Consider the following 15,394-nt stretch of genomic DNA (forward strand, 5'->3'; position numbering starts at 1 on the left):
TCAACTAATGATAGAGATGGTGACATGTCTTCTGGTCTGTCGCTCCAACATCTAACATATTATAGGGGAGATGTATCAAGCTTTATAAACAGTGGAGTAGTGGACACAGTGGCAAACGCAGGATTTTGAAAGGGGGGTTTCCAAACCAATGACAAAAAAAAAATCGAAACACATACAGGTACCACTCCTTGGGTACTCAATAATCCAAGATTGCTAATACATTACTGTGCAAAATTTCCGATGCATTTACTACATATTTCGTCAATGCCTTAATGAAGGAAAATGCATCTGAAATGTTTCACAGTAATGGATTAACGAGCCTGGATGATTGAGTACCCGAGGAGTGTTGCATATGAATAAAGTTTGGTTTAGTTCAATTATAGAGAAAATCCCATTTGGAGCTTTTCAGCCCCTCCAAGAAATAAAAAGGCGACACCGAGTCCTCCATTGGAAACATAGACACGCTCACTGGCACAGACACACACACACCGACAAAGACTACACAGACAAACACTTACACAGACACACTGACACACAGACAGACTACACAAACACACACACTGACACAAACATTGACACACACACACACACTGACACAAACATTGACATACACACAGTCTACGCAGACACACTGACACAAAGATTGACACAGACACACACACTGACACAAACATTTACATACACACACAGACTACACAGACACACACACCGACTACACAGACACACACATTGACACACACACACACACTGACAGACTACACAGACACACACACTGACACAAACATTGACACACACTGACACAAACATTGACACACACACACAAAACCTCTCACTTCAAAACACAAATAAATTAGGGGTGAGCGGGTTCGGATTTCTGAAATCCGAACCCCCCCGAGCCCCCCCGATCCGAGTCCGATCCGAGTCAGGCTCGACTTTTCCCGCCTGACTCGGATCTGAAATCGAGGCAAAACGTCATCATCCCGCCTTCCGAGTCTCGCGGGTTTTGGATCCTATATAAGGTACCCGCGTCGGCGCCATTTTCTCACTCGGCTGTGGACAGTGAAGAGGGAGGGTGGGAGTTAGGGCTGTGTAGTGTAGTGTAGTGTAGTGCTGCTGTTGTCCACTACTTCAAAGTCCATACAGGCTGGCTGTGTTGTGCTGTGCTGCTGTTGTTAATAGGGGCTGTGTCCACTACTTCAAAGTCCATTGGGGCTGGCTGGACTGTGTTGTGCAGTCAGTTCTCCATAGGGGCTGTGTCCACTCCAAAGTCCTGTGCAGTGTCCCAGTCCTAAAGGAGTGCTGTAGTGTTGTCCAGGGGGTGCTCTGTCCATCAGGGGTGCTCCCCCCAAGTGCTAAAAAAATAATATATTTTCTGTGTTTGTGAATTGTGTGCGCAGTAGCCGCACGTGCATCAACAAAGTAGTGCCAAGCGTGCGCCTGTGTCATAAGTAAAGGGCCGGCTGGCTTGACCGTTAAAGGGTGCTGTAACCCCCAAAGTACACTCCAGTCCAAACCAAAAAAAAATTATTTTCTGTGTTTGTGAATTGTGTGCGCAGTAGCCGCACGTGCATCAACAAAGTAGTGCCAAGCGTGCGCCTGTGTCATAAGTAAAGGGCCGGCTGGCTTGACCATTAAGGGTGCTGTAACCCCCGAAAGTACACTCCAGTCCAAACCAAAAAAAAAATTATTTTCTGTGTTTGTGAATTGTGTGCGCAGTAGCCGCACGTGCATCAACAAAGTAGTGCCAAGCGTGCGCCTGTGTCATAAGTAAAGGGCCGGCTGGCTTGACCATTAAGGGTGCTGTAACCCCCGAAAGTACACTCCAGTCCAAACCAAAAAAAAAATTATTTTCTGTGTTTGTGAATTGTGTGCGCAGTAGCGGCACGTGCATCAACAAAGTAGTGCCAAGCGTGCGCCTGTGTCATAAGTAAAGGGCCGGCTGGCTTGACCGTTAAGGGTGCTGTAACCCCCGAAAGTACACTCCAGTCCAAACCAAAAAAAAAATTATTTTCTGTGTTTGTGAATTGTGTGCGCAGTAGCCGCACGTGCATCAACAAAGTAGTGCCAAGCGTGCGCCTGTGTCATAAGTAAAGGGCCGGCTGGCTTGACCGTTAAAGGGTGCTGTAACCCCCAAAGTACACTCCAGTCCAAACCAAAAAAAAAATTATTTTCTGTGTTTGTGAATTGTGTGCGCAGTAGCCGCACGTGCATCAACAAAGTAGTGCCAAGCGTGCGCCTGTGTCATAAGTAAAGGGCCGGCTGGCTTGACCGTTAACGGTGCTGTAACCCCCGAAAGTACACTCCAGTCCAAACCAAAAAAAAAATTATTTTCTGTGTTTGTGAATTGTGTGCGCAGTAGCCGCACGTGCATCAACAAAGTAGTGCCAAGCGTGCGCCTGTGTCATAAGTAAAGGGCCGGCTGGCTTGACCGTTAAGGGTGCTGTAACCCCCGAAAGTACACTCCAGTCCAAACCAAAAAAAAAATTATTTTCTGTGTTTGTGAATTGTGTGCACTGTGGCTGCACGTGCATCAACAAAGGAGCAGCGCCAAGCGTGCGCCTGTGTCCCATAAGTAAAGAGCCGGCTGGCTCATTTCTTAAAGGGTGGTGTAACCCACAAAGTGCACTACTCTCCAGCAAAAATAAAATAATATTTTCTGTGTTTGTGTGCGCTTTAGCCGCACGTATATATATCAATATAACATAAATGGAGGACCAAACTTTCTCCGATAAAAATAAAATAGGGAAAGATCAAGAACCTCTTCCTCCTAGTGCTGTTGCTGCTGCTGGGAGTTGTTCATCATCCCAGAGAGGAAGTAGGAACATCACTACTTTTACTAAACAATTGACCCTCCAACAGTCCCTAGCGATGAGGATGAAGTATGACAGCAGTCATCCTGAAGCAAAACGTATAACTGAGGCCTTGACTGCTATGTTGGTGTTAGACGTGCGTCCGGTATCCGACATTAGTGCAGTGGGATTTAGACAATTGATGGAGGTAGTGTGTCCTCGGTTCCAAATCCCGTCTAGATTCCACCTGCATCCTCAAAGCAGCAGCGACAAGCGTGCGTCTGTCTGTTAAAGGGTGGTGACACCCTCAAAGTGTGCTACACAAACAATTAAAATATTGTTCTTTTTTTTCTGTCTTTGTGAATTGTGTGGGCTGTAGCCGCACCTGCATCCTTAAAGCAGCAGCGACAAGCGTGCGTCTGTCTGTTAAAGGGTGGTGACACCCTCAAAGTGTGCTACACAAACAATTAAAATATTGTTCTTTTTTTTTTGGTCTTTGTGAAATGTGTGGGCTGTAGCCGCACCTGCATCCTTAAAGCAGCAGCGACAAGCGTGCGTCTGTCTGTTAAAGGGTGGTGACACCCTCAAAGTGTGCTACACAAACAATTAAAATATTGTTCTTTTTTTTTTGGTCTTTGTGAATTGTGTGGGCTGTAGCCGCACCTGCATCCTTAAAGCAGCAGCGACAAGCGTGCGTCTGTCTGTTAAAGGGTGGTGACACCCTCAAAGTGTGCTACACAAACAATTAAAATATTGTTCTTTTTTTTTTGGTCTTTGTGAAATGTGTGGGCTGTAGCCGCACCTGCATCCTTAAAGCAGCAGTGACAAGCGTGCGTCTGTCTGTTAAAGGGTGGTGTAACTCTCAAAGTGCTCCAAAAAATAAAAAACTATTTTTTTAATGTGTTTGTGACTTGTGTGCGATGTAGCCGCACCTGCATCCTTAAAGCAGCAGCGACAAGCGTGCGTCTGTCTGTTAAAGGGTGGTGACACCCTCAAAGTGTGCTACACAAACAATAAAAATATTCTTCTTCTTTTTTCTGTCTATGTGAATTGTGTGGGCTGTAGCCGCACCTGCATCCTTAAAGCAGCAGCGACAAGCGTGCGTCTGTCTGTTAAAGGGTGGTGACACCCTCAAAGTGTTCTACACAAACAATTAAAATATTGTTCTTTTTTTTTCGGTCTTTGTGAAATGTGTGGGCTGTAGCCGCACCTGCATCCTTAAAGCAGCAGCGAAAAGCTTGCGTCTGTCTGTTAAAGTGTGGTGTAACTCTCAAAGTGTTCCAAAAAATAAAAAACTATTTTTTTAATGTGTTTGTGACTTGTGTGCGATGTAGCCACACTTGCATCCTCAAAGCAGCAGCGACAAGCGTGCGTCTGTCTGTTAAAGGGTGGTGACACCCTCAAAGTGTGCTACAGAAACAATTAAAATATTGTTCTTTTTTTTTCGGTCTTTGTGAAATGTGTGGGCTGTAGCCGCACCTGCATCCTTAAAGCAGCAGCGACAAGCGTGCGTCTGTCTGTTAAAGGGTGGTGACACCTCAAAGTGTTCTACACAAACAATTAAAATATTCTTCTTCTTTTTTCTGTCTTTGTGAATTGTGTGGGCTGTAGCCGCACTTGCATCCTCAAAGCAGCAGCGACAAGCGTGCGTCTGTCTGTTAAAGGGTGGTGTAACCCTCAAAGTGTGGTCCACAAACAATAAAAATATTCTTTTTTTTTTTCTGTCTTTGTGAATTGTGTGGGCTGTAGCCGCACTTGAATCCTCAAAGCAGCAGCGACAAGCGTGCGTCTGTCTGTTAAAGGATTACATCGGTGACAGCATCCAAGTAGGCATGTCAGACAGTCCGTACCTGTACTGGCAGGAAAAAGAAGCAATTTGGAGGTCCCTGTACAAACTGGCTCTATTTTACCTGAGTTGCCCCCCCTCCAGTGTGTACTCCGAAAGAGTTTTTAGTGCAGCCGGGAACCTTGTCAGCGAAAGGCGTAGGAGGTTGCTTCCACAAAATGTGGAGAAGATGATGTTCATACAACTTCAACAATTCAACTCTTCCAGGGAGACCAGCCTCCAGAACGTACAGAGGGACCTGTGGTTCCAGCAGGGACGAATTAATACTCTGTGAGGATGAGGATGTACACACTGAAGAGGGTGAGGAATCGGTGGATGAGGAGGATGAGGATGACATCTTGCCTCCGTAGAGCCAGTTTGTGCAGGGACAGATTAATTGCCAGCTTGTTTTGTGGGGGCCCAAACGAACCAATCATTTCAGCCACAGTTGTGTGGCAGACCCTGGCGCTGAAATGATTGGTTTGTTAAAGTGTGCATGTCCTGTTTATACAACATAAGGGTGGGTGGGAGGGCCCAAGGACAATTCCATCTTGCACCTCTTTTTTTTCTTTGCATTATGTACAGTTTGGGGCCTAGTTTTTCAAACTGCCATCCTGTCCGCCACTGCAGTTTCACGCCTAGATGGGTCACGTGTTTGTGCCGCCCACTCGTGTCGCTTAGCATAGTCATCCAGCTACCTCGGTGCAACCTTTTGGACATAAAAACACTATTGTGAGGTGTGAGGTGTTCAGAATAGACTGGAAATGAGTGGAAATTAAGGTTATTGAGGTTAATAATAGCATAGGAGCAGAAAAACCTACAAATTCTGTGATTTTAGCTGTTTTTATGCTTTTTTTCAAAAAAATACAGATCCAAAACACAAAACCCAGAACCCAAAACACGGAAGGGTGGTTTTGGCAAAACCAATCCAGATCCAAAACACGAAGAAAGATCCAGATCCAAAACCAAAACACAAAACACGAAAAGTGGCCGGTGCACACCCCTAAAATAAATACAGCTCTGGCATCATTTATTAAAGAACACCTCCCACCCTGCCGATACACAGACCTGCGGTGCAGCTCCAGGAGAGAATGCTGGCAGAAACTCTCAGCCTCTCACAACTCTGGTGCTCTCATGTGAACTGCCTGGGAGTGCTGCGTACTGCCGATGCAGCTCCCCCTACAGCCAGCACAGTGTAATAGCAGGCACAGTTGCCTGAGCTTCAGCAGGAGAGTGAGGAGACTCTCTTTACTAAAAAAAAAAAAAGTTCAGCTGCGCGGCGATGGAGCAGCTAGCAGGGGGGGTTTCTAGGTACTCAGAAACCCCCCCTGCGTGCGCGTGTGGGACAAGCGGAGAAGCTGCCCACAGCAATCAATCAGCTTCTACCTATCATTTAGAAAGTACAGTCTATAGAATGGTAGCTAGAAGCGGATTGGTTGCTATGGTCTTCTCAACTCCTCCACTCTCTAGGAGGTCTGATACACCTCACATTCATAGGCCATAGCTTGAGCCAGGCAGTAAATAGAGCTGTGTAAGAGGAACGGCCACCTTTACACCTAAAGGGGATCATAGGGAATTTATATTTTGAGGTTCATATGGTTACAATTGAAGGCTTTGGGGGCATCATATCTGCTTCTCATCTTGGCGATATCGTTTCTAGCTATGGCCACTGACTACCAACAAAAAGGAAGGATTTTTAATAGAAAACGAAGGTTGCCTAAACATGAGTGAAATAAGAATCCTGGGGTTTTGCTGATTGGCTGTCTCGACAGCCTTGTTACTAGGCAGATTAAGTGGTTTAAGGGGTCAGGTGGTTGTTAGCTGACCAATGCTTGGAATTGTGGATGTGCCTGTGATTAGGGGTATAAAAGAAGTGAAGTGAATGTGATCTGCCTCTTTGGTGATTCTGGAATACAGCTAAGTGTCACACCGTGTGCTTCATAGTTTCTACCCCTCTGTCTTTAGTGTACTCATTCATTCATTCCTTCATTCTTTCTGTCAATCCTACCCGTTTCAGTATGCCCCGTCCAAGAGGTCTGCCCCCCTTCCCAGCCATTTAGCTGAATTTTCCCACCCACTCAGGGCTGCCCCTGCCAGCTCCCGTGTGCCCGCTTTCCCCCTCATCTGCCCCCCTCCGCATCCCACTCCCGGCGCATCCTGCCCTGCCCTCCTGCTTCCCCTGACTTGTTTATTTCAGCGGGCGGGAGCGCTCCCGCTTCCCCCGCTGTTAGCTTTGAACACCCTCATGCCGCGGCTGCGGCTCCCGCAAGCCTCGCCCCTTCAGCGCCCTCCTTCCCTGCTTGTAGCAGGAAGCGGGGGATTACTCCAATCCCCCCACATCATGGTCCTCCAGCCCAGTTTGTACAGTGGGCCCAGCGGACATTTTGGATCCCACTTCAGTGATGGGATCCAGTCCCTCCTTTCAGCCACAAGCCAGCTTTGCTGCTTCACAGGGTAGCAGGCTGCGTGTCCTGCCTACTGTAATTGCCCCCCCCCCCCTGTTTTCAGTACATACCAAGCACAACCAGTTCCCTTGCTGGCAGGTTCATATCCTGAAAGCTCCTTTGTCAGCTCCCATCTTCCCTCCTCCTTTTCTACTTGGGCCCATCCTTCTTGGAGCGCTGGCCCTGCTCCACCCATCAATTCATCTGTTTCCTCGTCCCCCCGTTTTTCTGTTTATCCCCCGTATGTTTCCCCTTCTTTCCCCCCTGGCTACCCTTATTATCCCTTCCTCTTTTCCCGGCCCTTCTCCCTGGCACCCCTTCCCCCATCCGCTTTTGTCATGCAACACCCCTCCTCCAACATTTTTTCTCATTCATCTCTGGTGCCTGTGCCCCCTGTTTCTGCCTCAGCAGGTCCTGCCCCCACTTATTCCACTCCTTCAGTGCCTTCAGCCTCACTTTCTGCACCCCCTTTGCTTATCCCCCCCCGTTCTTCCTCCCATTGTCTCCCAATCCCCCCTCCTTCCTTGCCTCCCCTCCTACACCCTCTCCCCCTATACTCCCCCACCACTTTCCATTGATCAACTGGTTGCTGTGGCACCTCCTCACGCTTCTGTTCCAGTTCCAGATTTGACGGCGGCTCCGATCGTCCCGGCTGTCGTGGGGGCTGTCACAGTTCCTGTTACTGCGCGCCTCGAGGTGTACCCGTAGATTGCTCTGGCAGTTCCTTCGCGTGAAGCTTCTGGTGATGCGGTTCCTCATCCGGGTGCTGGTATGACATGTCTTCATCTTCATCTTCTTTTTCTGCCACATCCTCTCATTAGTCTGGTTCCCCAGGTTGCCACCACAAGATTGCTAGAATATAGTGGCACGGCGTTTAGCCAAAAAGGCTGAGGGCAAGAGTAAGACAGGTGAGGCATCCGGCCATGTTGAATCGCCGCTGGGAGTGGATTCTGTACATTGCGCTAATACTGCTGTCCGGGGGTTGCGCAAAAGCATTAGAGAACGGATCTGTAGGGGTAAGTTTGTTGATTTCTTCACCCTCATGGACGATATGAAGAAGGGTCTAGCTCAGGCTAACAACCGGGAGGGATTGGGGAAGATGTTTTCTGCGGTTACAATTCCTGGCTAAAAGGTATGCTAATTTTTGCGGCTTGCTACTTAGAGACGCGACCGGAGGAATATCAAAATGTTATCAGGTATATTTACTTGGTGCATGATATGTTTGCTCGGTTACGGGGCATATCTTGGAAGGATTATCATTGTCAGTTCAGGCGTAAACATGAGGGTACTCGCATAGTCCCTTTCGGTGTTAAAAATGTTGAGGTGTGGCTCGAAGTATTGCAGCAGCGGCGGCCTCCCACAAAGTTTCTTTACCTAGGTCTGGTGCGTCGGGGCTGGCGAGATGGAGATGTTTTGCCTTCAATGACTTGGTGTGTTCTCTTGTCGTTTTCGTCACTCCTGCCGCATTTGTAACCGGGGGCATCCGGCCAAGGATTGCCGTTGGGACTCCTGGGATGCAGGGTCTGATAGGAACAATAGCTCCAAGCAGCCAGTTAAGGCTAGGTCACCCATTTGTTTGTCGGAGCTTACTAAGTGGTTGGCTCGTTACCCTGATAGAGAGGCTGCTGCCTTTCTGTTGGATGGGTTTAAATTTGGTTTTGGTTTGCCTATCTCCGGCCCGCTCCACGTTAATGTGCCCCGCAATTTGCGCTCCGCCCGGGAATTGCCTCAGGTTTTGAGATCTAAGGTGGACGCAGAGGTTTCGCTGGGCAGGATGGAGGACCAGTTCCCTGGTCCTCCCTGCTGAATCTTTGCATCTTTGGGGGTGATCCCTAAGAAGGTGCCCGGGAAGTTTAGTCTAATTCAGCATTTATCCTACCCCCATGGTAATTCGGTTAACGATGCTATACCTGATTCGGCTTGCAGTGTTGTATATCAGTCCTAATGATGATGCATTGGGTCTGCTTCGTAGTTTTGGTATGGGCGCTTTGCTGGCAAAGTTAGATGTTGAGTCCGCATTTCGCTTGTTACCTTTACATCCTGACGCAATGCAGTATATGGGTTTTAGGCTCGGGGGAGATTTCTTCGTAGATAAATGTCTGCCCATGGGCTGTGCGGTCTCCTGTGCCTATTTTGAGAAGTTCAGTTCGTTTCTACATTGGTCCATTGTGGCTGGCACTGGCCATGTCGGTGTTGCGCATTACCTTGATGATTTTCTCTGTATAGGTACAGGAGGGAGCGAGGTTTGTACGGATCTCCTTTTTTCCGCCACAACTTTGTTTAGGGTTTTGGGGGTTCCTGTTGCACATGACAAAACTGAGAGCCCCTCATCTTGCCTTTCTTACTTGATCATTGAGATAGACACGATAGAGGGTTGTTGTCGCTTGCCACACGATAAGGTAAATAAGTTGGTCGATCAGATTGTGGTTTGATTAGGAACAGATAGCATTAAATTGCGCTTGGTTCAGTCTTTGCTGAGGTCATTTAATTTTGTCCATGGGACGGGTTTTTTGCAGAAAGGTAGAGAGGTCCGCGGCCGGGGTGAGCATGTCTCATCACTACGTTCGTTTGTCTTCTGAGATTAAGAAGGAACTTCGAACTTGGGGGCTGATTCAGACCTGCTCGCAAGCGGGTCGATGGCCGGGCAGTGCGCAAGCGCATGCTTGTGCGCAAGCCCTCGGAGCGAGCGAGGACGTCACTCGTTCGGGCTCGCAGCAAAACGGGACGGCTGTCGATGTTGATCAACAGCTCGTCCCGTTTTGTAGGCAGAGAGGGGGAATGGCTGGCCAAACTGAGGCGTTCCCGAAGGAATGCCTGCCATTTGAGGGCGGCCCTGCTGACATTACTCGTGATGTTAGTAGTGAGTTTCCTGCTCTATTAGAGCAGGAAGCTCACTGGGGCTTGCGGGAATGAGACCCTACCACAAGGGTCTCGTCGCAAGCCCAATGGTCTCGATAATCGCGACCATCACCTGGCCGCCCGCTAAAGCTGTGAGTGGTCACCCACAGCTTAGCGAGCGGCCAGGAGGCCGGTTTAAAAAAAAAAGCAGCGCCCTGATTCAGAGCGAGCGCTCACTTTTGCCCTTGGTCCAGTTTTCTGGTTCGTTTTAATGGTGAACGCATTTGGCCTGCGGCTCCTGTGGTGCTACTTTGCAGCTTTTCACCGATGCGGCTGGTTCCTCTGGTTTTGGGGCCTTTTTTAATGGGGAGTGGTGCGCAGCGCTCTGGCCTCCTGAGTGGCATTTGGAAGGCCTTACTAGTAATTTGCTTTTGTTGGAACTTTTTCCCATTGTAGTGGCAGTCGAGCTATGGAGGGAGCGTTTGGCTAGTCAGCATGTAGTTATCAGCGTTCTTCCTCCCCCCTGGCTTTGCGTCTCCTTAACCACTCGTCGCTGGGGTGCATAATGCGATTGCTGATTCATTGTCCCAATTCCAATTTTCCCATTTCCGTTTGCTGGCACCGGCAGCTTCTGCAGTTGGGTTACCTTGCCCTCCTTTTGTATGGCAGATATTCAGGCCGGAATAGAGGGCCTTTGCGCAGAGGTCGCTGAGTCCAGCAACTCGGAGAGCTTATTCTGTGGCGTGGCAGGACTGGCAGGCTTTCTGTTCGCAAAGCCCCCAGTCGGGTAAGTCTTCCTTGGAGTTTATGTCTAGGTTCGTTTGGGGGCATTACCAGTATGGTCGCTCCAAGGCTTCCATGGCCTCGGGCCTGGCAGGGATTTCCTTTTTCAGTAAATTAAAGGGTTTACCAGATCCCATCAAATCATTCCTCCTTTCTAAAGCCCTTAAAGGATGGGCCAAGGAGTTTCCTGCCAGGGCTGACTCCCGCATGCCTATCGATCTCCATCTCCTTGTTTGCTTGCTGGGTGTGATGGACAGTGTGGCTTCGGATTCTTTTGAGGCCTCGCTGTTCCATTTGGCTTATGCAGTCGCATTTTTGGGGGGCTTTTAGGGTCAGTGAGATTGTAGTTTTCAGCAAGTCCTCGGTGTCCACAGGGTTCATGATGGGAGACATCGTGTTCCAGGAGACATCCGTTTTGTGCAAACTACGGTTTTCCAAGACGGATCAGTTAGGCCGAGGCAGGTGGTTTACCTTGCATAACCAGGGTGACGCCTCTGTTTGCACGGTGCGACTTGCCGCGTTGTATATGGCTGGTCGCCCGGCAGGTGGTGCCCAATGGTTGGTGCATTCAAATTTGTCCCCTCTTTCCAAATTTCAATTTGCTGCTATTCTTCGGTGTAGTTTATTGGCGTTAGGCTTAGATGGCGCTAGTTCCGGGACCCATTCCTTCCAGATCGGTGCTGCTACTAGTGCGGCAATAGCGGGAGCATCCAGCAGTGATGTTCGCTGCGACAAACTGCAGGTGCGCTCCTGCACCAACCCAAAAACGTTGTTTACCCGCCAGTTATTGAATGGTTAGCATTTGATAAGTGGGGGTATGAAGGGATTTTTAATTTTTCCTCCCGGGGACCATTATCTGGCCCAACTTGGTTCACGGGGAAGGTTTTTTAGTTTTTCTTTTTTTCATTCGGGTTACCTGTTTCCCCCATTGCATCCCTACTAGTTTAGATGCTATGTGTTAATTTTGTTGTGTGCAGTTTGGTATTGGTGCAGTGGCTCACGATTAGGGTGTTCTTTCCTTACAGTGGAAGACTTTGGAGAAGAGCAGGTTTGGCTTGTCGGCCATTCCTATATTTTCTGGGCTGAACGGCATGGTTTGGCTAGACGTGCCAGTTTATTGTTGGATGGTAGGCATGTTCGCTGGATAGGTGTGCATGGCCTGCTGTGTGCATCCGTGCGAGATTTGTTGGTGGAGTCTGCAGCAAAATCTGGAGTACCTGATTGGTTGGTCCTGCATGTTGTTGGAATGATCTTTGTATATTGAAAGGTTTGGAGTTGTCTTTTCAGCTGAGAGAGTTGGTTGATGTGGTTCATTTGTTGTGGCCGAATGTGCGCATTGTATGGTCTGAAATAGTGACGCGACTGGTATGGCGTGGTGAGCGGGACCAAAAGGCTTTGGATAGGGCAAGACATAAGGTTAATAGAGCTTTGAATAAACATGTCCTGTCCTTTGGTGGCTTGGTAGTCAGGCATAGCTTTTGGGGTTTGGATTTAGCTAGATTTTTTTCATCCAGACGGGGTTCATTTTAATTTGGGTTTAGGTTTGTTTATTAAGTGTTACGGATGTGGTTTCTTTAAATTGTGTTTCCGGGCTGGGGTTAGGACTAGGTCTATTCAACTCAGTTGCCTTCTGAAGGAGACTAGGTCTAATGAAGTTTCTACGCATCAAGAGGATACTGGAGTGACTGAGGATGGGTTAGTAACCTGGGCGCTGCTGAGAGCGACCAGGAAGTCATAAAGTGAATGGTGGTAGCACAGGCTACTTGGCGCAGCTGATTAGCCGTGAGGTGAATGGTGGTAGTGCAGGCTACTTGGTGCAGCTGATTAGTCGTGAGGTGAATGGTGGTAGCACAGGCTACTTGGTACGGCTAATTAGCCGTGGATGGTTGATGGCAGAGTGGAAGCTACTTGTCACGGCTAGGGAGCCGTGAATGATTGATGGTAGCATGGAAGCTACTTCTCGCGTCTAGGGAGCCGTAGATGATTGGTGGTAGTGTGGAAACTACTTGTAGCGGCTTGGGAGCCGTATATGATTATGGTAGTGTGGAAGCTACTTGTCGCGGCTTGGGAGCCCTATATGATTAATGGTAGTGTGGAAGTTACTTGCCGCGGCTTGGGAGCCGTAGATGGTTGGTGGTAGCGTGGAAGCTACTTGTCGTGGCTTGAGAGCCGTAGATGGTTGGTGGTAGCCTGGAAGCTACTTGTCGCGGCTTGGGAGACGTAGATGGTTGGTGGTAGTGTGGAAGCTACTTGTCGCGGCTTGGGAACCGTAGATGGTTGGTGGTAGCATGGAAGCTACTTGTCGTGGCTTGGGAGCCGTAGATGGTTGGTGGTAGCGTGGAAGCTACTTGTCGCGGCTGTCAGAAAAGGAGTCAGCAGATACTTCAGAGCGCAGTGTGGAGGCTCACTTAGACAGGCTAAGAGGACTTGTTGCACTGGCAACTAGTGAGAGCAGTAAAGATCCTTTTAAAGGGAGTGCTGGATGCTGACTGGCTGGAAGAGAAGAAGAAGCAAGTCTATTGGAGATCGCGTCACATGGGCAATCCAAGATGGCCACGCCCATGGACCGGAGACCCACGGTGGATCCACGTGTTAGCCGCCGGACCAGAGGCTGAGGACCGGATGCAGAAGCCGCCGGGGAGCAGAGGGAGAGATCGCCTGCAAGAACAGACCGGCGGGGAAGCAGAGAGCTGCGTCCTAAGAAGTAAGTGCCGGAGTCTGATTCTGGGGTCTCTATGGTGGGTTGTGACATTAAGGAGTTGTTTGCCTTTTTGGATTAGTGGTTTTTTCTCTTGGTGGCGGGCCAGTCTCGATTTGAGGCTGGCTTTGGCGGGAGAACGCTGCATCTCAGTGGCTTTATCGTGGCGCAAGAGAGCGTTGTGAGGGCGCTGTACCTCGATGTAACATGACGAGTCTGTCCTTCTCGTACGAGGGGACCCGAGCGCGTTTGTACGTAAGCGCTCGGAGTAGACTGGCCCAGGAGGGAGGCGTAAGTGCGTCTTTAGGGGGAGCGTTTTAGTCGTTCCCCATGTATGTCAGCTTGAAAGCTAGAACTGAGTATGCAGCATCTCCTGGCCACCATGGTTAGGTGAATTAATTAATTAATTAATTCTGAAATAAAAGCTGTGACCTTTTATCCAAGCTGTTATGGTGTCCGTCTCTTTATTTATTAGATAAGTTAAGTGCTAAGTTAAGTAAGGTTGTTTCAGGTATTTAATTAGCAATAAGCCGATGGAGATCTTATTACTTATCAACGTTTAGAAATGCAAAATCAGAGCATAATTAGCTCCATCCTGCTCTGCCCTAAACTGCCCAGAAACACCCACTTTTCGTCAAAACTCCACCCCTGTTGAGATCCCCATATCAGGACAGTTGGGAGGTAATAAGGGTATATACACTCTTGTACAGGCATGCTAAACTGTGGGTCGAAACCCTCAAAAATACATCCCCATCAGCGTTGCCAAACCTTGACAATGTTAATGATAATGTTAAAACTATTCACTAACAACAACATTTCTACTGATGCATTAAGCATTTGGGCAATCAGAAGTATTTGTAATGTAATCTAGGAGCAATATATTTAATGATCTCCGACTGACAAAAATATTACACTTTTTTACTGTTAGTAAATTAGCAACCATGGAGCCGATGCTGTTTCATCAGCTTTTCCATAAATTGTGTACTGTTAATTAATTATCAAAATATGAATGATTGTGTAGATACCGATCTTAATTATATTATTTATCTATATTACATAGAAATATACAGGATGAGTCAGAATCTCGATGCTAGCATCCCGACCAGGTTACAATCGTGACGCCTAGAAGTAAGAAAAGCCTCACCTAACCCATAACCCTACCCCTAACAGTCTCTCCCAGGTTCCACCGATGCCTAAAACCTAAACCCCCCTCCTAGTGCTAAAACCTAACCTCCCCCTAACCAATGTCTAAACCTAACCCTCCTCCCTTAGGGGCCTATGCATCAATACTAAAATAAAAATTTTAAGGACATTTTACTTAAATAACATTATTTTGGTATTCATGAACACACTTAGCACAGGAAATATCACTGATATCTCCTTGCTAAGTTAATTTCCACACTCCACTTACATTAGTATGGGGATATGGAAATTATGGTATTCATCAAATTCCGAAAATTATGTCTTTTCGGAATTTGATGGTGTTACCATACGCCACTGTGAGGTGGCGTATAGTAGGTAACACTTACCTGCTTCCAACTGGTGAGGTCCCCGGCATCTTCCTCCAGCACTCTGGTCTCTCCTCTGGCTCCGTCTGCTATGCTGTCATGTGTTCTCCCAGCAGAACACAATAAAGTTTAGAAAAAAAAAAATACTTTTTTTGTTTTTTGTGTAAACAGTACTGTGCTGTGAGACCATGTGACAGCACAGCAGACGGAGCCGGAGGCTGCTGCGCGGACAGGTAAGTGCTGAACGGGGGAAGGTGAGTGGGGGGGAGGGAGGGCAGGTGAGCAGAGGGGGGGACACAAACTTACCGCATCTGTAGGCAGTGCTGCGCATGCGCTGGGTTAACGAATTTAACAGCGCATGCGCACAACTGTTTCCAGCTGCGGTAAGTTAGAGTAGACAGGGATAACTATCTATTTCCTGAAAAGATGTCATCACAAAAATGACAGCTTTTCTAAATAGATAGTTATGGAGAGGAGGAATGATGACTTCCTCTGGTAATTAGGTAGAA

The 15,394-nt window shown here is 48.1% G+C and overlaps 1 protein-coding gene across 1 annotated transcript in view; it reads right to left on the reverse strand.

Moving 5' to 3' along the window:
• Positions 1 to 15,394, reverse strand: part of LOC148517457 (macrophage mannose receptor 1-like) — a 273,872-nt gene that overhangs the window by 142,667 nt on the left and 115,811 nt on the right. The window lies entirely within an intron of this gene.

This window comes from Taudactylus pleione, unplaced genomic scaffold (genome assembly GCF_031769625.1).
Source record: "Taudactylus pleione unplaced genomic scaffold, aTauple2 ptg000216l, whole genome shotgun sequence".
Taxonomy (NCBI): domain Eukaryota; kingdom Metazoa; phylum Chordata; class Amphibia; order Anura; family Myobatrachidae; genus Taudactylus; species Taudactylus pleione.